The sequence below is a fragment of the Protomyctophum bolini genome (assembly GCF_963924005.1).
Source record: "Protomyctophum bolini genome assembly, chromosome: 9".
Lineage (NCBI taxonomy): Eukaryota > Metazoa > Chordata > Actinopteri > Myctophiformes > Myctophidae > Protomyctophum > Protomyctophum bolini.
The window spans coordinates 1,789,263-1,812,554 of NC_137870.1; positions in this window are offsets into that span (position 1 = coordinate 1,789,263).

Below are 23,292 nucleotides of genomic sequence, written 5' to 3' on the forward strand. Positions count from 1 at the left end.
TTTCAAAAAACATGGGCTATAACCTTTCGTTTTTGTCATTTCGTCATTTTTTTCAAATCTTCAAAAATGATGAAAAACGGCGCGCTATAGTATGCCGTACGATATGGGCTATAGCCCATGGTCCAAAATGATGAGAAACGAGGCTAACTTTTTTTTTCAAAATTTCAAAAAACATGGGCTATAACCTTTCGTTTTTGTCATTTCGTCATTTTTTTCAAATCTTTAAAAATGATGAAAAACGGCGCGCTATAGAATGCAGTACGATATGGGCTATAGCCCATGGTCCAAAATGATGAGAAACGAGGCTAACTTTTTTTTTCAAAATTTCAAAAAACATGGGCTATAACCTTTCGTTTTTGTCATTTCGTCATTTTTTTCAAATCTTCAAAAATGATGAAAACGGCGCGCTATAGTATGCCGTACGATATGGGCTATAGCCCATGGTCCAAAATGATGAGAAACGAGGTTAACTTTTTTTTTCAAAATTTCAAAAAACATGGGCTATAACCTTTCGTTTTTGTCATTTCGTAATTTTTTTCAAATCTTTAAAAATGATGAAAAACGGCGCGCTATAGAATGCCGTACGATATGGGCTATAGCCCATGGTCCAAAATGATGAGAAACGAGGCTAACTTTTTTTTTCAAAATTTCAAAAAACATGGGCTATAACCTTTCGTTTTTGTCATTTCGTAATTTTTTTCAAATCTTCAAAAATGATGAAAAACGGCGCGCTATAGTATGCCGTACGATATGGGCTATAGCCCATGGTCCAAAATGATGAGAAACGAGGCTAACTTTTTTTTGCAAAATTTCAAAAAACATGGGGTATAACCTTTCGTTTTTGTCATTTCGTCATTTTTTTTAAATCTTCAAAAATGATGAAAAACGGCGCGCTATAGTATGCCGTACGATATGGGCTATAGCCCATGGTCCAAAATGATGAGAAACGAGGCTAACTTTTTTTTTCAAAATTTCAAAAAACATGGGCTATAACCTTTCGTTTTTGTCATTTCGTAATTTTTTTCAAATCTTCCAAAATGATGAGAAACGAGGCTAACTTTTTTTTTCAAAATTTCAAAAAACATGGGCTATAACCTTTCGTTTTTGTCATTTCGTCATTTTTTTCAAATCTTCAAAAATGATGAAAAACGGCGCGCTATAGTATGCCGTACGATATGGGCTATAGCCCATGGTCCAAAATGATGAGAAACGAGGCTAACTTTTTTTTTTCAAAATTTCAAAAAACATGGGCTATAACCTTTCGTTTTCGTCATTTTTTCAAATCTTCAAAAATGATGAAAAACGGCGCGCTATAGTATGCCGTACGATATGGGCTATAGCCCATGGTCCAAAATGATGAGAAACGAGGCTAACTTTTTTTTTCAAAATTTAAAAAAACATGGGCTATAACCTTTCGTTTTTGTCATTTCGTAATTTTTTTCAAATCTTTAAAAATGACGAAAAACGGCGCGCTATAGAATGCCGTACGATATGGGCTATAGCCCATGGTCCAAAATGATGAGAAACGAGGCTAACTTTTTTTTTCAAAATTTCAAAAAACATGGGCTATAACCTTTCGTTTTTGTCATTTCGTCATTTTTTTCAAATCTTCAAAAATGATGAAAAACGGCACGCTATAGTATGCCGTACGATATGGGCTATAGCCCATGGTCCAAAATGATGAGAAACGAGGCTAACTTTTTTTTTCAAAATTTCAAAAAACATGGGCTATAACCTTTCGTTTTTGTCATTTCGTAATTTTTTTCAAATCTTCAAAAATGATGAAAAACGGCGCGCTATAGAATGCCGTACGATATGGGCTATAGCCCATGGTCCAAAATGATGAGAAACGAGGCTAACTTTTTTTTTCAAAATTTCAAAAAACATGGGCTATAACCTTTCGTTTTTGTCATTTCGTCATTTTTTTCAAATCTTCAAAAATGATGAAAAACGGCGCGCTATAGTATGCCGTACGATATGGGCTATAGCCCATGGTCCAAAATGATGAGAAACGAGGCTAACTTTTTTTTTTCAAAATTTCAAAAAACATGGGCTATAAACTTTCGTTTTCGTCATTTTTTCAAATCTTCAAAAATGATGAAAAACGGCGCGCTATAGTATGCCGTACGATATGGGCTATAGCCCATGGTCCAAAATGATGAGAAACGAGGCTAACTTTTTTTTTCAAAATTTAAAAAAACATGGGCTATAACCTTTCGTTTTTGTCATTTCGTAATTTTTTTCAAATCTTTAAAAATGACGAAAAACGGCGCGCTATAGAATGCCGTACGATATGGGCTATAGCCCATGGTCCAAAATGATGAGAAACGAGGCTAACTTTTTTTTTCAAAATTTCAAAAAACATGGGCTATAACCTTTCGTTTTTGTCATTTCGTCATTTTTTTCAAATCTTCAAAAATGATGAAAAACGGCGCGCTATAGTATGCCGTACGATATGGGCTATAGCCCATGGTCCAAAATGATGAGAAACGAGGCTAACTTTTTTTTTCAAAATTTCAAAAAACATGGGCTATAACCTTTCGTTTTTGTCATTTCGTAATTTTTTTCAAATCTTCAAAAATGATGAAAAACGGCGCGCTATAGAATGCCGTACGATATGGGCTATAGCCCATGGTCCAAAATGATGAGAAACGAGGCTAACTTTTTTTTTCAAAATTTCAAAAAACATGGGCTATAACCTTTCGTTTTTGTCATTTCGTAATTTTTTTCAAATCTTTAAAAATGATGAAAAACGGCGCGCTATAGAATGCCGTACGATATGGGCTATAGCCCATGGTCCAAAATGATGAGAAACGAGGCTAACTTTTTTTTTCAAAATTTCAAAAAACATGGGCTATAACCTTTCGTTTTTGTCATTTCGTAATTTTTTTCAAATCTTCAAAAATGATGAAAAACGGCGCGCTATAGTATGCCGTACGATATGGGCTATAGCCCATGGTCCAAAATGATGAGAAACGAGGCTAACTTTTTTTTGCAAAATTTCAAAAAACATGGGGTATAACCTTTCGTTTTTGTCATTTCGTCATTTTTTTTAAATCTTCAAAAATGATGAAAAACGGCGCGCTATAGTATGCCGTACGATATGGGCTATAGCCCATGGTCCAAAATGATGAGAAACGAGGCTAACTTTTTTTTTCAAAATTTCAAAAAACATGGGCTATAACCTTTCGTTTTTGTCATTTCGTAATTTTTTTCAAATCTTCCAAAATGATGAGAAACGATGCTAACTTTTTTTTTCAAAATTTCAAAAAACATGGGCTATAACCTTTCGTTTTTGTCATTTCGTCATTTTTTTCAAATCTTCAAAAATGATGAAAAACGGCGCGCTATAGTATGCCGTACGATATGGGCTATAGCCCATGGTCCAAAATGATGAGAAACGAGGCTAACTTTTTTTTTCAAAATTTCAAAAAACATGGGCTATAACCTTTCGTTTTTGTCATTTCGTCATTTTTTTCAAATCTTTAAAAATGATGAAAAACGGCGCGCTATAGAATGCAGTACGATATGGGCTATAGCCCATGGTCCAAAATGATGAGAAACGAGGCTAACTTTTTTTTTCAAAATTTCAAAAAACATGGGCTATAACCTTTCGTTTTTGTCATTTCGTCATTTTTTTCAAATCTTCAAAAATGATGAAAACGGCGCGCTATAGTATGCCGTACGATATGGGCTATAGCCCATGGTCCAAAATGATGAGAAACGAGGTTAACTTTTTTTTTCAAAATTTCAAAAAACATGGGCTATAACCTTTCGTTTTTGTCATTTCGTAATTTTTTTTCAAATCTTTAAAAATGATGAAAAACGGCGCGCTATAGAATGCCGTACGATATGGGCTATAGCCCATGGTCCAAAATGATGAGAAACGAGGCTAACTTTTTTTTTCAAAATTTCAAAAAACATGGGCTTTAACCTTTCGTTTTTGTCATTTCGTCATTTTTTTCAAATCTTTAAAAATGATGAAAAACGGCGCGCTATAGTATGCCGTACGATATGGGCTATAGCCCATGGTCCAAAAGGATGAGAAACGAGGCTAACTTTTTTTTTCAAAATTTCAAAAAACATGGGCTATAACCTTTCGTTTTTGTCATTTCGTCATTTTTTTCAAATCTTCAAAAATGATGAAAAACGGCGCGCTATAGTATGCCGTACGATATGGGCTATAGCCCATGGTCCAAAATGATGAGAAACGAGGCTAACTTTTTTTTTCAAAATTTCAAAAAACATGGGCTATAACCTTTCGTTTTTGTCATTTCGTAATCTTTTTCAAATCTTCCAAAATGATGAAAACGGCGCGCTATAGTATGCCGTACGATATGGGCTATAGCCCATGGTCCAAAATGATGAGAAACGAGGCTAACTTTTTTTTTCAAAATTTCAAAAAACATGGGCTATAACCTTTCGTTTTTGTCATTTCGTAATCTTTTTCAAATCTTTAAAAATGATGAAAAACGGCGCGCTATAGAATGCCGTACGATATGGGCTATAGCCCATGGTCCAAAATGATGAGAAACGAGGCTAACTTTTTTTTTCAAAATTTCAAAAAACATGGGCTATAACCTTTCGTTTTTGTCATTTCGTAATTTTTTCAAATCTTTAAAAATGATGAAAAACGGCGCGCTATAGAATGCCGTACGATATGGGCTATAGCCCATGGTCCAAAATGATAAGAAACGAGGCTAACTTTTTTTTTCAAAATTTCAAAAAACATGGGCTATAACCTTTCGTTTTTGTCATTTCGTCATTTTTTTTTAATCTTCAAAAATGATGAAAAACGGCGCGCTATAGTATGCCGTACGATATGGGCTATAGCCCATGGTCCAAAATGATGAGAAACGAGGCTAACTTTTTTTTTCAAAATTTCAAAAAACATGGGCTATAACCTTTCGTTTTTGTCATTTCGTAATTTTTTTCAAATCTTTAAAAATGATGAAAAACGGCGCGCTATAGAATGCCGTACGATATGGGCTATATCCCATGGTCCAAAATGATGAGAAACGAGGCTAACTTTTTTTTTCAAAATTTCAAAAAACATGGGCTATAACCTTTCGTTTTTGTCATTTCGTCATTTTTTTTTAATCTTCAAAAATGATGAAAAACGGCGCGCTATAGTATGCCGTACGATATGGGCTATAGCCCATGGTCCAAAATGATGAGAAACGAGGCTAACTTTTTTTTTCAAAATTTCAAAAAACTTTCGTTTTTGTCATTTCGTAATTTTTTCCAAATCTTTAAAAATGATGAAAAACGGCGCGCTATAGAATGCCGTACGATATGGGCTATAGCCCATGGTCCAAAATGATGAGAAACGAGGCTAACTTTTTTTTTCAAAATTTCAAAAAACATGGGCTATAACCTTTCGTTTTTGTTATTTTGTCATTTTTTTCAAATCTTCAAAAATGATGAAAAACGGCGCGCTATAGTATGCCGTACGATATGGGCTATAGCCCATGGTCCAAAATGATGAGAAACGAGGCTAACTTTTTTTTTCAAAATTTCAAAAAACATGGGCTATAACCTTTCGTTTTTGTCATTTCGTCATTTTTTTCAAATCTTCAAAAATGATGAAAAACGGCGCGCTATAGTATGCCGTACGATATGGGCTATAGCCCATGGTCCAAAATGATGAGAAACGAGGCTAACTTTTTTTTTCAAAATTTCAAAAAACATGGGCTATAACCTTTCGTTTTTGTCATTTCGTCATTTTTTTCAAATCTTCAAAAATGATGAAAAACGGCGCGCTATAGTATGCCGTACGATATGGGCTATAGCCCATGGTCCAAAATGATGAGAAACGAGGCTAACTTTTTTTTTCAAAATTTCAAAAAACATGGGCTATAACCTTTCGTTTTTGTCATTTCGTAATTTTTTTCAAATCTTTAAAAATGATGAAAAACGGCGCGCTATAGAATGCCGTACGATATGGGCTATAGCCCATGGTCCAAAATGATGAGAAACGAGGCTAACTTTTTTTTTCAAAATTTCAAAAAACATGGGCTATAACCTTTCGTTTTGTCATTTTGTCATTTTTTTCAAATCTTCAAAAATGATGAAAAACGGCGCGCTATAGTATGCCGTACGATATGGGCTATAGCCCATGGTCCAAAATGATGAGAAACGAGGCTAACTTTTTTTTTCAAAATTTAAAAAAACATGGGCTATAACCTTTCGTTTTTGTCATTTCGTCATTTTTTTCAAATCTTCAAAAATGATGAAAAACGGCGCGCTATAGTATGCCGTACGATATGGGCTATAGCCCATGGTCCAAAATGATGAGAAACGAGGCTAACTTTTTTTTTCAAAATTTCAAAAAACATGGGCTATAACCTTTCGTTTTTGTCATTTCGTAATTTGTTTCAAATCTTTAAAAATTATGAAAAACGGCGCGCTATAGAATGCCGTACGATATGGGCTATAGCCCATGGTCCAAAATGATGAGAAACGAGGCTAACTTTTTTTTTCAAAATTTCAAAAAACATGGGCTATAACCTTTCGTTTTTGTCATTTTGTCATTTTTTCAAATCTTCAAAAATGATGAAAAACGGCGCGCTATAGTATGCCGTACGATATGGGCTATTGCCCATGGTCCAAAATGATGAGAAACGAGGCTAACTTTTTTTTTCAAAATTTCAAAAAACATGGGCTATTACCTTTCGTTTTTGTCATTTCGTCATTTTTTTCAAATCTTCAAAAATGATGAAAAACGGCGCGCTATAGTATGCCGTACGATATGGGCTATAGCCCATGGTCCAAAATGATGAGAAACGAGGCTAACTTTTTTTTTCAAAATTTCAAAAAACATGGGCTATAACCTTTCGTTTTTGTCATTTCGTATTTTTTTCAAATCTTTAAAAATGATGAAAAACGGCGCGCTATAGAATGCCGTACGATATGGGCTATAGCCTATGGTCCAAAATGATGAGAAACGAGGCTAACTTTTTTTTTTCAAAATTTCAAAAAACATGGGCTATAACCTTTCGTTTTTGTCATTTCGTAATTTTTTTCAAATCTTCAAAAATGATGAAAAACGGCGCGCTATAGTATGCCGTACGATATGGGCTATAGCCCATGGTCCAAAATGATGAGAAACGAGGCTAACTTTTTTTTTGCAAAATTTCAAAAAACATGGGGTATAACCTTTCGTTTTTGTCATTTCGTCATTTTTTTTAAATCTTCAAAAATGATGAAAAACGGCGCGCTATAGTATGCCGTACGATATGGGCTATAGCCCATGGTCCAAAATGATGAGAAACGAGGCTAACTTTTTTTTTCAAAATTTCAAAAAACATGGGCTATAACCTTTCGTTTTTGTCATTTCGTAATTTTTTTCAAATCTTTAAAAATGATGAAAAACGGCGCGCTATAGAATGCCGTACGATATGGGCTATAGCCCATGGTCCAAAATGATGAGAAACGAGGCTAACTTTTTTTTTCAAAATTTCAAAAAACATGGGCTATAACCTTTCGTTTTTGTCATTTCGTCATTTTTTTCAAATCTTCAAAAATGATGAAAAACGGCGCGCTATAGTATGCCGTACGATATGGGCTATAGCCCATGGTCCAAAATGATGAGAAACGAGGCTAACTTTTTTTTTCAAAATTTCAAAAAACATGGGCTATAACCTTTCGTTTTTGTCATTTCGTAATTTTTTTCAAATCTTTAAAAATGATGAAAAACGGCGCGCTATAGAATGCCGTACGATATGGGCTATAGCCCATGGTCCAAAATGATGAGAAACGAGGCTAACTTTTTTTTTCAAAATTTCAAAAAACATGGGCTATAACCTTTCGTTTTTGTCATTTCGTCATTTTTTTCAAATCTTCAAAAATGATGAAAAACGGCGCGCTATAGTATGCCGTACGATATGGGCTATAGCCCATGGTCCAAAATGATGAGAAACGAGGCTAACTTTTTTTTTCAAAATTTCAAAAAACATGGGCTATAACCTTTCGTTTTTGTCATTTCGTCATTTTTTTCAAATCTTCAAAAATGATGAAAACGGCGCGCTATAGTATGCCGTACGATATGGGCTATAGCCCATGGTCCAAAATGATGAGAAACGAGGCTAACTTTCTTTTTCAAAATTTCAAAAAACATGGGCTATAACCTTTCGTTTTTGTCATTTCGTCATTTTTTTCAAATCTTTAAAAATGATGAAAAACGGCACGCTACAGAATGCCGTACGATATGGGCTATAGCCCATGGTCCAAAATGATGAGAAACGAGGCTAACTTTTTTTTTCAAAATTTCAAAAAACATGGGCTATAACCTTTCGTTTTTGTCATTTCGTCATTTTTTTCAAATCTTCAAAAATGATGAAAACGGCGCGCTATAGTATGCCGTACGATATGGGCTATAGCCCATGGTCCAAAATGATGAGAAACGAGGCTAACTTTTTTTTTCAAAATTTCAAAAAACATGGGCTATAACCTTTCGTTTTTGTCATTTCGTAATTTTTTTCAAATCTTTAAAAATGATGAAAAACGGCGCGCTATAGAATGCCGTACGATATGGGCTATAGCCCATGGTCCAAAATGATGAGAAACGAGGCTAACTTTTTTTTTCAAAATTTCAAAAAACATGGGCTATAACCTTTCGTTTTTGTCATTTCGTCATTTTTTTCAAATCTTTAAAAATGATGAAAAACGGCGCGCTATAGTATGCCGTACGATATGGGCTATAGCCCATGGTCCAAAATGATGAGAAACGAGGCTAACTTTTTTTTTCAAAATTTCAAAAAACATGGGCTATAACCTTTCGTTTTTGTCATTTCGTCATTTTTTTCAAATCTTCAAAAATGATGAAAAACGGCGCGCTATAGTATGCCGTACGATATGGGCTATAGCCCATGGTCCAAAATGATGAGAAACGAGGCTAACCTTTTTTTTCAAAATTTCAAAAAACATGGGCTATAACCTTTCGTTTTTGTCATTTCGTAATCTTTTTCAAATCTTCCAAAATGTGGAAAACGGCGCGCTATAGTATGCCGTACGATATGGGCTATAGCCCATGGTCCAAAATGATGAGAAACGAGGCTAACTTTTTTTTTCAAAATTTCAAAAAACATGGGCTATAACCTTTCGTTTTTGTCATTTCGTAATCTTTTTCAAATCTTTAAAAATGATGAAAAACGGCGCGCTATAGAATGCCGTACGATATGGGCTATAGCCCATGGTCCAAAATGATGAGAAACGAGGCTAACTTTTTTTTTCAAAATTTCAAAAAACATGGGCTATAACCTTTCGTTTTTGTCATTTCGTAATTTTTTTCAAATCTTTAAAAATGATGAAAAACGGCGCGCTATAGAATGCCGTACGATATGGGCTATAGCCCATTGTCCAAAATGATGAGAAACGAGGCTAACTTTTTTTTTCAAAATTTCAAAAAACATGGGCTATAACCTTTCGTTTTTGTCATTTCGTCATTTTTTTTTAATCTTCAAAAATGATGAAAAACGGCGCGCTATAGTATGCCGTACGATATGGGCTATAGCCCATGGTCCAAAATGATGAGAAACGAGGCTAACTTTTTTTTTCAAAATTTCAAAAAACATGGGCTATAACCTTTCGTTTTTGTCATTTCGTAATTTTTTTCAAATCTTTAAAAATGATGAAAAACGGCGCGCTATAGAATGCCGTACGATATGGGCTATATCCCATGGTCCAAAATGATGAGAAACGAGGCTAACTTTTTTTTTCAAAATTTCAAAAAACATGGGCTATAACCTTTCGTTTTTGTCATTTCGTAATTTTTTTCAAATCTTTAAAAATGATGAAAAACGGCGCGCTATAGAATGCCGTACGATATGGGCTATAGCCCATGGTCCAAAATGATGAGAAACGAGGCTAACTTTTTTTTTCAAAATTTCAAAAAACATGGGCTATAACCTTTCGTTTTTGTCATTTCGTCATTTTTTTCAAATCTTCAAAAATGATGAAAAACGGCGCGCTATAGTATGCCGTACGATATGGGCTATAGCCCATGGTCCAAAATGATGAGAAACGAGGCTAACTTTTTTTTTCAAAATTTCAAAAAACATGGGCTATAACCTTTCGTTTTTGTCATTTCGTAATTTTTTTCAAATCTTTAAAAATGATGAAAAACGGCGCGCTATAGAATGCCGTACGATATGGGCTATAGCCCATGGTCCAAAATGATGAGAAACGAGGCTAACTTTTTTTTTCAAAATTTCAAAAAACATGGGCTATAACCTTTCGTTTTTGTCATTTCGTCATTTTTTTCAAATCTTCAAAAATGATGAAAAACGGCGCGCTATAGTATGCCGTACGATATGGGCTATAGCCCATGGTCCAAAATGATGAGAAACGAGGCTAACTTTTTTTTTCAAAATTTCAAAAAACATGGGCTATAACCTTTCGTTTTTGTCATTTCGTCATTTTTTTCAAATCTTCAAAAATGATGAAAACGGCGCGCTATAGTATGCCGTACGATATGGGCTATAGCCCATGGTCCAAAATGATGAGAAACGAGGCTAACTTTCTTTTTCAAAATTTCAAAAAACATGGGCTATAACCTTTCGTTTTTGTCATTTCGTCATTTTTTTCAAATCTTTAAAAATGATGAAAAACGGCACGCTACAGAATGCCGTACGATATGGGCTATAGCCCATGGTCCAAAATGATGAGAAACGAGGCTAACTTTTTTTTTCAAAATTTCAAAAAACATGGGCTATAACCTTTCGTTTTTGTCATTTCGTCATTTTTTTCAAATCTTCAAAAATGATGAAAACGGCGCGCTATAGTATGCCGTACGATATGGGCTATAGCCCATGGTCCAAAATGATGAGAAACGAGGCTAACTTTTTTTTTCAAAATTTCAAAAAACATGGGCTATAACCTTTCGTTTTTGTCATTTCGTAATTTTTTTCAAATCTTTAAAAATGATGAAAAACGGCGCGCTATAGAATGCCGTACGATATGGGCTATAGCCCATGGTCCAAAATGATGAGAAACGAGGCTAACTTTTTTTTTCAAAATTTCAAAAAACATGGGCTATAACCTTTCGTTTTTGTCATTTCGTCATTTTTTTCAAATCTTTAAAAATGATGAAAAACGGCGCGCTATAGTATGCCGTACGATATGGGCTATAGCCCATGGTCCAAAATGATGAGAAACGAGGCTAACTTTTTTTTTCAAAATTTCAAAAAACATGGGCTATAACCTTTCGTTTTTGTCATTTCGTCATTTTTTTCAAATCTTCAAAAATGATGAAAAACGGCGCGCTATAGTATGCCGTACGATATGGGCTATAGCCCATGGTCCAAAATGATGAGAAACGAGGCTAACCTTTTTTTTCAAAATTTCAAAAAACATGGGCTATAACCTTTCGTTTTTGTCATTTCGTAATCTTTTTCAAATCTTCCAAAATGATGAAAACGGCGCGCTATAGTATGCCGTACGATATGGGCTATAGCCCATGGTCCAAAATGATGAGAAACGAGGCTAACTTTTTTTTTCAAAATTTCAAAAAACATGGGCTATAACCTTTCGTTTTTGTCATTTCGTAATCTTTTTCAAATCTTTAAAAATGATGAAAAACGGCGCGCTATAGAATGCCGTACGATATGGGCTATAGCCCATGGTCCAAAATGATGAGAAACGAGGCTAACTTTTTTTTTCAAAATTTCAAAAAACATGGGCTATAACCTTTCGTTTTTGTCATTTCGTAATTTTTTTCAAATCTTTAAAAATGATGAAAAACGGCGCGCTATAGAATGCCGTACGATATGGGCTATAGCCCATTGTCCAAAATGATGAGAAACGAGGCTAACTTTTTTTTTCAAAATTTCAAAAAACATGGGCTATAACCTTTCGTTTTTGTCATTTCGTCATTTTTTTTTAATCTTCAAAAATGATGAAAAACGGCGCGCTATAGTATGCCGTACGATATGGGCTATAGCCCATGGTCCAAAATGATGAGAAACGAGGCTAACTTTTTTTTTCAAAATTTCAAAAAACATGGGCTATAACCTTTCGTTTTTGTCATTTCGTAATTTTTTTCAAATCTTTAAAAATGATGAAAAACGGCGCGCTATAGAATGCCGTACGATATGGGCTATATCCCATGGTCCAAAATGATGAGAAACGAGGCTAACTTTTTTTTTCAAAATTTCAAAAAACATGGGCTATAACCTTTCGTTTTTGTCATTTCGGCATTTTTTTTTAATCTTCAAAAATGATGAAAAACGGCGCGCTATAGTATGCCGTACGATATGGGCTATAGCCCATGGTCCAAAATGATGAGAAACGAGGCTAACTTTTTTTTTCAAAATTTCAAAAAACATGGGCTATAACCTTTCGTTTTTGTCATTTCGTAATTTTTTCCAAATCTTTAAAAATGATGAAAAACGGCGCGCTATAGAATGCCGTACGATATGGGCTATAGCCCATGGTCCAAAATGATGAGAAACGAGGCTAACTTTTTTTTTCAAAATTTCAAAAAACATGGGCTATAACCTTTCGTTTTTGTCATTTTGTCATTTTTTTCAAATCTTCAAAAATGATGAAAAACGGCGCGCTATAGTATGCCGTACGATATGGGCTATAGCCCATGGTCCAAAATGATGAGAAACGAGGCTAACTTTTTTTTTCAAAATTTCAAAAAACATGGGCTATAACCTTTCGTTTTTGTTATTTTGTCATTTTTTTCAAATCTTCAAAAATGACGAAAAACGGCGCGCTATAGTATGCCGTACGATATGGGCTATAGCCCATGGTCCAAAATGATGAGAAACGAGGCTAACTTTTTTTTTCAAAATTTCAAAAAACATGGGCTATAACCTTTCGTTTTTGTCATTTCGTCATTTTTTTCAAATCTTCAAAAATGATGAAAAACGGCGCGCTATAGTATGCCGTACGATATGGGCTATAGCCCATGGTCCAAAATGATGAGAAACGAGGCTAACTTTTTTTTTCAAAATTTCAAAAAACATGGGCTATAACCTTTCGTTTTTGTCATTTCGTCATTTTTTTCAAATCTTCAAAAATGATGAAAAACGGCGCGCTATAGTATGCCGTACGATATGGGCTATAGCCCATGGTCCAAAATGATGAGAAACGAGGCTAACTTTTTTTTTCAAAATTTCAAAAAACATGGGCTATAACCTTTCGTTTTTGTCATTTCGTAATTTTTTTCAAATCTTTAAAAATGATGAAAAACGGCGCGCTATAGAATGCCGTACGATATGGGCTATAGCCCATGGTCCAAAATGATGAGAAACGAGGCTAACTTTTTTTTTCAAAATTTCAAAAAACATGGGCTATAACCTTTCGTTTTTGTCATTTCGTAATTTTTTTCAAATCTTTAAAAATGATGAAAAACGGCGCGCTATAGAATGCCGTACGATATGGGCTATAGCCCATGGTCCAAAATGATGAGAAACGAGGCTAACTTTTTTTTTCAAAATTTCAAAAAACATGGGCTATAACCTTTCGTTTTTGTCATTTCGTCATTTTTTTCAAATCTTCAAAAATGATGAAAACGGCGCGCTATAGTATGCCGTACGATATGGGCTATAGCCCATGGTCCAAAATGATGAGAAACGAGGCTAACTTTTTTTTTCAAAATTTCAAAAAACATGGGCTATAACCTTTCGTTTTTGTCATTTCGTAATTTTTTTCAAATCTTTAAAAATGATGAAAAACGGCGCGCTATAGAATGCCGTACGATATGGGCTATAGCCCATGGTCCAAAATGATGAGAAACGAGGCTAACTTTTTTTTTCAAAATTTCAAAAAACATGGGCTATAACCTTTCGTTTTTGTCATTTCGTCATTTTTTTCAAATCTTTAAAAATGATGAAAAACGGCGCGCTATAGTATGCCGTACGATATGGGCTATAGCCCATGGTCCAAAATGATGAGAAACGAGGCTAACTTTTTTTTTCAAAATTTCAAAAAACATGGGCTATAACCTTTCGTTTTTGTCATTTCGTCATTTTTTTCAAATCTTCAAAAATGATGAAAAACGGCGCGCTATAGTATGCCGTACGATATGGGCTATAGCCCATGGTCCAAAATGATGAGAAACGAGGCTAACCTTTTTTTTCAAAATTTCAAAAAACATGGGCTATAACCTTTCGTTTTTGTCATTTCGTAATCTTTTTCAAATCTTCCAAAATGATGAAAACGGCGCGCTATAGTATGCCGTACGATATGGGCTATAGCCCATGGTCCAAAATGATGAGAAACGAGGCTAACTTTTTTTTTCAAAATTTCAAAAAACATGGGCTATAACCTTTCGTTTTTGTCATTTCGTAATCTTTTTCAAATCTTTAAAAATGATGAAAAACGGCGCGCTATAGAATGCCGTACGATATGGGCTATAGCCCATGGTCCAAAATGATGAGAAACGAGGCTAACTTTTTTTTTCAAAATTTCAAAAAACATGGGCTATAACCTTTCGTTTTTGTCATTTCGTAATTTTTTTCAAATCTTTAAAAATGATGAAAAACGGCGCGCTATAGAATGCCGTACGATATGGGCTATAGCCCATTGTCCAAAATGATGAGAAACGAGGCTAACTTTTTTTTTCAAAATTTCAAAAAACATGGGCTATAACCTTTCGTTTTTGTCATTTCGTCATTTTTTTTTAATCTTCAAAAATGATGAAAAACGGCGCGCTATAGTATGCCGTACGATATGGGCTATAGCCCATGGTCCAAAATGATGAGAAACGAGGCTAACTTTTTTTTTCAAAATTTCAAAAAACATGGGCTATAACCTTTCGTTTTTGTCATTTCGTAATTTTTTTCAAATCTTTAAAAATGATGAAAAACGGCGCGCTATAGAATGCCGTACGATATGGGCTATATCCCATGGTCCAAAATGATGAGAAACGAGGCTAACTTTTTTTTTCAAAATTTCAAAAAACATGGGCTATAACCTTTCGTTTTTGTCATTTCGGCATTTTTTTTTAATCTTCAAAAATGATGAAAAACGGCGCGCTATAGTATGCCGTACGATATGGGCTATAGCCCATGGTCCAAAATGATGAGAAACGAGGCTAACTTTTTTTTTCAAAATTTCAAAAAACATGGGCTATAACCTTTCGTTTTTGTCATTTCGTAATTTTTTCCAAATCTTTAAAAATGATGAAAAACGGCGCGCTATAGAATGCCGTACGATATGGGCTATAGCCCATGGTCCAAAATGATGAGAAACGAGGCTAACTTTTTTTTTCAAAATTTCAAAAAACATGGGCTATAACCTTTCGTTTTTGTCATTTTGTCATTTTTTTCAAATCTTCAAAAATGATGAAAAACGGCGCGCTATAGTATGCCGTACGATATGGGCTATAGCCCATGGTCCAAAATGATGAGAAACGAGGCTAACTTTTTTTTTCAAAATTTCAAAAAACATGGGCTATAACCTTTCGTTTTTGTTATTTTGTCATTTTTTTCAAATCTTCAAAAATGACGAAAAACGGCGCGCTATAGTATGCCGTACGATATGGGCTATAGCCCATGGTCCAAAATGATGAGAAACGAGGCTAAATTTTTTTTTCAAAATTTCAAAAAACATGGGCTATAACCTTTCGTTTTTGTCATTTCGTCATTTTTTTCAAATCTTCAAAAATGATGAAAAACGGCGCGCTATAGTATGCCGTACGATATGGGCTATAGCCCATGGTCCAAAATGATGAGAAACGAGGCTAACTTTTTTTTTCAAAATTTCAAAAAACATGGGCTATAACCTTTCGTTTTTGTCATTTCGTCATTTTTTTCAAATCTTCAAAAATGATGAAAAACGGCGCGCTATAGTATGCCGTACGATATGGGCTATAGCCCATGGTCCAAAATGATGAGAAACGAGGCTAACTTTTTTTTTCAAAATTTCAAAAAACATGGGCTATAACCTTTCGTTTTTGTCATTTCGTAATTTTTTTCAAATCTTTAAAAATGATGAAAAACGGCGCGCTATAGAATGCCGTACGATATGGGCTATAGCCCATGGTCCAAAATGATGAGAAACGAGGCTAACTTTTTTTTTCAAAATTTCAAAAAACATGGGCTATAACCTTTCGTTTTGTCATTTTGTCATTTTTTTCAAATCTTCAAAAATGATGAAAAACGGCGCGCTATAGTATGCCGTACGATATGGGCTATAGCCCATGGTCCAAAATGATGAGAAACGAGGCTAACTTTTTTTTTCAAAATTTCAAAAAACATGGGCTATAACCTTTCGTTTTTGTCATTTCGTAATTTGTTTCAAATCTTAAAAAATTATGAAAAACGGCGCGCTATAGAATGCCGTACGATATGGGCTATAGCCCATGGTCCAAAATGATGAGAAACGAGGCTAACTTTTTTTTTCAAAATTTCAAAAAACATGGGCTATAACCTTTCGTTTTTGTCATTTTTTCAAATCTTCAAAAATGATGAAAAACGGCGCGCTATAGTATGCCGTACGATATGGGCTATAGCCCATGGTCCAAAATGATGAGAAACGAGGCTAACTTTTTTTTTCAAAATTTCAAAAAACATGGGCTATAACCTTTCGTTTTTGTCATTTCGTCATTTTTTTCAAATCTTCAAAAATGATGAAAAACGGCGCGCTATAGTATGCCGTACGATATGGGCTATAGCCCATGGTCCAAAATGATGAGAAACGAGGCTAACTTTTTTTTTCAAAATTTCAAAAAACATGGGGTATAACCTTTCGTTTTTGTCATTTCGTATTTTTTTCAAATCTTTAAAAATGATGAAAAACGGCGCGCTATAGAATGCCGTACGATATGGGCTATAGCCTATGGTCCAAAATGATGAGAAACGAGGCTAACTTTTTTTTTCAAAATTTCAAAAAACATGGGCTATAACCTTTCGTTTTTGTCATTTCGTCATTTTTTTCAAATCTTCAAAAATGATGAAAAACGGCGCGCTATAGTATGCCGTACGATATGGGCTATAGCCCATGGTCCAAAATGATGAGAAACGAGGCTAACTTCTTTTTTCAAAATTTAAAAAAACATGGGCTATAACCTTTCGTTTTTGTCATTTCGTCATTTTTTTCAAATCTTCAAAAATGATGAAAACGGCGCCCTATAGTATGCCGTACGATATGGGCTATAGCCCATGGTCCAAAATGATGAGAAACGAGGCTAACTTTTTTTTTCAAAATTTCAAAAAACATGGGCTATAACCTTTCGTTTTTGTCATTTCGTCATTTTTTTCAAATCTTTAAAAATGATGAAAAACGGCGCGCTATAGAATGCCGTACGATATGGGCTATAGCCCATGGTCCAAAATGATGAGAAACGAGGCTAACTTTTTTTTTCAAAATTTCAAAAAACATGGGCTATAACCTTTCGTTTTTGTCATTTCGTCATTTTTTTAAAATCTTCAAAAATGATGAAAACGGCGCGCTATAGTATGCCGTACGATATGGGCTATAGCCCATGGTCCAAAATGATGAGAAACGAGGCTAACTTTTTTTTTCAAAATTTCAAAAAACATGGGCTATAACCTTTCGTTTTTGTCATTTCGTAATTTTTTTCAAATCTTTAAAAATGATGAAAAACGGCGCGCTATAGAATGCCGTACGATATGGGCTATAGCCCATGGTCCAAAATGATGAGAAACGAGGCTAACTTTTTTTTTCAAAATTTCAAAAAACATGGGCTATAACCTTTCGTTTTTGTCATTTCGTCATTTTTTTCAAATCTTTAAAAATGATGAAAAACGGCGCGCTATAGTATGCCGTACGATATGGGCTATAGCCCATGGTCCAAAATGATGAGAAACGAGGCTAACTTTTTTTTCCAAAATTTCAAAAAACATGGGCTATAACCTTTCGTTTTTGTCATTTCGTCATTTTTTTCAAATCTTCAAAAATGATGAAAAACGGCGCGCTATAGTATGCCGTACGATATGGGCTATAGCCCATGGTCCAAAATGATGAGAAACGAGGCTAACTTTTTTTTTCAAAATTTCAAAAAACATGGGCTATAACCTTTCGTTTTTGTCATTTCGTAATCTTTTTCAAATCTTCCAAAATGATGAAAACGGCGCGCTATAGTATGCCGTACGATATGGGCTATAGCCCATGGTCCAAAATGATGAGAAACGAGGCTAACTTTTTTTTTCAAAATTTCAAAAAACATGGGCTATAACCTTTCGTTTTTGTCATTTCGTAATCTTTTTCAAATCTTTAAAAATGATGAAAAACGGCGCGCTATAGAATGCCGTACGATATGGGCTATAGCCCATGGTCCAAAATGATGAGAAACGAGGCTAACTTTTTTTTTCAAAATTTCAAAAAACATGGGCTATAACCTTTCGTTTTTGTCATTTCGTCATTTTTTTCAAATCTTCAAAAATGATGAAAAACGGCGCGCTATAGTATGCCGTACGATATGGGCTATAGCCCATGGTCCAAAATGATGAGAAACGAGGCTAACTTTTTTTTTCAAAATTTCAAAAAACATGGGCTATAACCTTTCGTTTTTGTCATTTCGTAATTTTTTTCAAATCTTTAAAAATGATGAAAAACGGCGCGCTATAGAATGCCGTACGATATGGGCTATAGCCCATGGTCCAAAATGATGAGAAACGAGGCTAACTTTTTTTTTCAAAATTTCAAAAAACATGGGCTATAACCTTTCGTTTTGTCATTTTGTCATTTTTTTCAAATCTTCAAAAATGATGAAAAACGGCGCGCTATAGTATGCCGTACGATATGAGAAACGAGGCTAACTTTTTTTTTCAAAATTTCAAAAAACATGGGCTATAACCTTTCGTTTTGTCATTTTGTCATTTTTTTCAAATCTTTAAAAATGATGAAAAACGGCGCGCTATAGTATGCCGTACGATATGGGCTATAGCCCATGGTCCAAAATGATGAGAAACGAGGCTAACTTTTTTTTTCAAAATTTCAAAAAACATGGGCTATAACCTTTCGTTTTTGTCATTTCGTCATTTTTTTCAAATCTTCAAAAATGATGAAAAACGGCGCGCTATAGTATGCCGTACGATATGGGCTATAGCCCATGGTCCAAAATGATGAGAAACGAGGCTAACTTTTTTTTTCAAAATTTCAAAAAACATGGGCTATAACCTTTCGTTTTTGTCATTTCGTATTTTTTTCAAATCTTTAAAAATGATGAAAAACGGCGCGCTATAGAATGCCGTACGATATGGGCTATAGCCTATGGTCCAAAATGATGAGAAACGAGGCTAACTTTTTTTTTCAAAATTTCAAAAAACATGGGCTATAACCTTTCGTTTTTGTCATTTCGTCATTTTTTTCAAATCTTCAAAAATGATGAAAAACGGCGCGCTCTAGTATGCCGTACGATATGGGCTATAGCCCATGGTCCAAAATGATGAGAAACGAGGCTAACTTCTTTTTTCAAAATTTCAAAAAACATGGGCTATAACCTTTCGTTTTTGTCATTTCGTATTTTTTTTCAAATCTTTAAAAATGATGAAAAACGGCGCGCTATAGAATGCCGTACGATATGGGCTATAGCCCATGGTCCAAAATGATGAGAAACGAGGCTAACGTTTTTTTTCAAAATTTCAAAAAACATGGGCTATAACCTTTCGTTTTTGTCATTTTGTCATTTTTTTCAAATCTTCAAAAATGATGAAAAACGGCGCGCTATTGTATGCCGTACGATATGGGCTATAGCCCATGGTCCAAAATGATGAGAAACGAGGCTAACTTTTTTTTTCAAAATTTCAAAAAACATGGGCTATAACCTTTCGTTTTTGTCATTTCGTCATTTTTTTCAAATCTTCAAAAATGATGAAAAACGGCGCGCTATAGTATGCCGTACGATATGGGCTATAGCCCATGGTCCAAAATGATGAGAAACGAGGCTAACTTTTTTTTTCAAAATTTCAAAAAACATGGGCTATAACCTTTCGTTTTTGTCATTTCGTCATTTTTTTCAAATCTTCAAAAATGATGAAAAACGGCGCACTATAGTATGCCGTACGATATGGGCTATAGCCCATGGTCCAAAATGATGAGAAACGAGGCTAACTTTTTTTTTCAAAATTTCAAAAAACATGGGCTATAACCTTTCGTTTTTGTCATTTTGTCATTTTTTTCAAATCTTCAAAAATGATGAAAAACGGCGCGCTATAGTATGCCGTACGATATGGGCTATAGCCCATGGTCCAAAATGATGAGAAACAAGGCTAACTTTTTTTTTCAAAATTTCAAAAAACATGGGCTATAACCTTTCGTTTTTGTCATTTCGTATTTTTTTCAAATCTTTAAAAATGATGAAAAACGGCGCGCTATAGAATGCCGTACGATATGGGCTATAGCCCATGGTCCAAAATGATGAGAAACGAGGCTAACTTTTTTTTTCAAAATTTCAAAAAACATGGGCTATAACCTTTCGTTTTTGTCATTTTGTCATTTTTTTCAAATCTTCAAAAATGATGAAAAACGGCGCACTATAGTATGCCGTACGATATGGGCTATAGCCCATGGTCCAAAATGATGAGAAACGAGGCTAACTTTTTTTTTCAAAATTTCAAAAAACATGGGCTATAACCTTTCGTTTTTGTCATTTTGTCATTTTTTTCAAATCTTCAAAAATGATGAAAAACGGCGCGCTATAGTATGCCGTACGATATGGGCTATAGCCCATGGTCCAAAATGATGAGAAACAAGGCTAACTTTTTTTTTCAAAATTTCAAAAAACATGGGCTATAACCTTTCGTTTTTGTCATTTCGTATTTTTTTCAAATCTTTAAAAATGATGAAAAACGGCGCGCTATAGAATGCCGTACGATATGGGCTATAGCCCATGGTCCAAAATGATGAGAAACGAGGCTAACTTTTTTTTTCAAAATTTCAAAAAACATGGGCTATAACCTTTCGTTTTTGTCATTTTGTCATTTTTTTCAAATCTTCAAAAATGATGAAAAACGGCGCGCTATAGTATGCCGTACGATATGGGCTATAGCCCATGGTCCAAAATGATGAGAAACGAGGCTAACTTTTTTTTTCAAAATTTCAAAAAACATGGGCTATAACCTTTCGTTTTTGTCATTTCGTCATTTTTTTCAAATCTTCAAAAATGATGAAAAACGGCGCGCTATAGTATGCCGTACGATATGGGCTATAGCCCATGGTCCAAAATGATGAGAAACGAGGCTAACTTTTTTTTTCAAAATTTCAAAAAACATGGGCTATAACCTTTCGTTTTTGTCATTTCGTCATTTTTTTCAAATCTTCAAAAATGATGAAAACGGCGCACTATAGTATGCCGTACGATATGGGCTATAGCCCATGGTCCAAAATGATGAGAAACGAGGCTAACTTTTTTTTTCAAAATTTCAAAAAACATGGGCTATAACCTTTCGTTTTTGTCATTTCGTAATTTTTTTCAAATCTTTAAAAATGATGAAAAACGGCGCGCTATAGAATGCCGTACGATATGGGCTATAGCCCATGGTCCAAAATGATGAGAAACGAGGCTAACTTTTTTTTTCAAAATTTAAAAAAAAAGGGCTATAACCTTTCGTTTTTGTCATTTTGTCATTTTTTTCAAATCTTCAAAAATGATGAAAAACGGCGCGCTATAGTATGCCGTACGATATGGGCTATAGCCCATGGTCCAAAATGATGAGAAACGAGGCTAACTTTTTTTTTTCAAAATTTCAAAAAACATGGGCTATAACCTTTCGTTTTTGTCATTTCGTCATTTTTTTCAAATCTTCAAAAATGATGAAAAACGGCGCGCTATAGTATGCCGTACGATATGGGCTATAGCCCATGGTCCAAAATGATGAGAAACGAGGCTAACTTTTTTTTTCAAAATTTCAAAAAACATGGCCTATAACCTTTCGTTTTTGTCATTTCGTCATTTTTTTCAAATCTTCAAAAATGATGAAAAACGGCGCGCTATAGTATGCCGTACGATATGGGCTATAGCCCATGGTCCAAAATGATGAGAAACGAGGCTAACTTTTTTTTTCAAAATTTCAAAAAACATGGGCTATAACCTTTCGTTTTTGTCATTTCGTCATTTTTTTCAAATCTTCAAAAATGATGAAAAACGGCGTGCTATAGTAGGCCGTACGATATGGGCTATAGCCCATGGTCCAAAATGATGAGAAACGGGGCTAACTTTTTTTTTCAAAATTTCAAAAAACATGGGCTATAACCTTTCGTTTTTGTCATTTCGTCATTTTTTTCAAATCTTCAAAAATGATGAAAAACGGCGCGCTATAGTATGCCGTACGATATGGGCTATAGCCCATGTTCCAAAATGATGAGAAACGAGGCTAACTTTTTTTTTCAAAATTTCAAAAAACATGGGCTATAACCTTTCGTTTTTGTCATTTCGTAATTTTTTTCAAATCTTTAAAAATGATGAAAAACGGCGCGCTATAGAATGCCGTACGATATGGGCTATAGCCCATGGTCCAAAATGATGAGAAACGAGGCTAACTTTTTTTTTCAAAATTTCAAAAAACATGGGCTATAACCTTTCGTTTTTGTCATTTTGTCATTTTTTTCAAATCTTCAAAAATGATGAAAAACGGTGCGCTATAGTATGCCGTACGATATGGGCTATAGCCCATGGTCCAAAATGATGAGAAACGAGGCTAACTTTTTTTTTCAAAATTTCAAAAAACATGGGCTATAACCTTTCGTTTTTGTCATTTCGTCATTTTTTTCAAATCTTCAAAAATGATGAAAAACGGCGCGCTATAGTATGCCGTACGATATGGGCTATAGCCCATGGTCCAAAATGATGAGAAACGTGGCTAACTTTTTTTTTCAAAATTTCAAAAAACATGGGCTATAACCTTTCGTTTTTGTCATTTCGTCATTTTTTTCAAATCTTCAAAAATGATGAAAAACGGCGCGCTATAGTATGCCGTACGATATGGGCTATAGCCCATGGTCCAAAATGATGAGAAACGAGGCTAACTTTTTTTTTCAAAATTTCAAAAAACATGGGCTATAACCTTTCGTTTTTGTCATTTCGTATTTTTTTTCAAATCTTTAAAAATGATGAAAAACGGCGCGCTATAGAATGCCGTACGATATGGGCTATAGCCCATGGTCCAAAATGATGAGAAACGAGGCTAACTTTTTTTTTCAAAATTTCAAAAAACATGGGCTATAACCTTTCGTTTTTGTCATTTTGTCATTTTTTTCAAATCTTCAAAAATGATGAAAAACGGCGCGCTATAGTATGCCGTACGATATGGGCTATAGCCCATGGTCCAAAATGATGAGAAACGAGGCTAACTTTTTTTTTCAAAATTTCAAAAAACA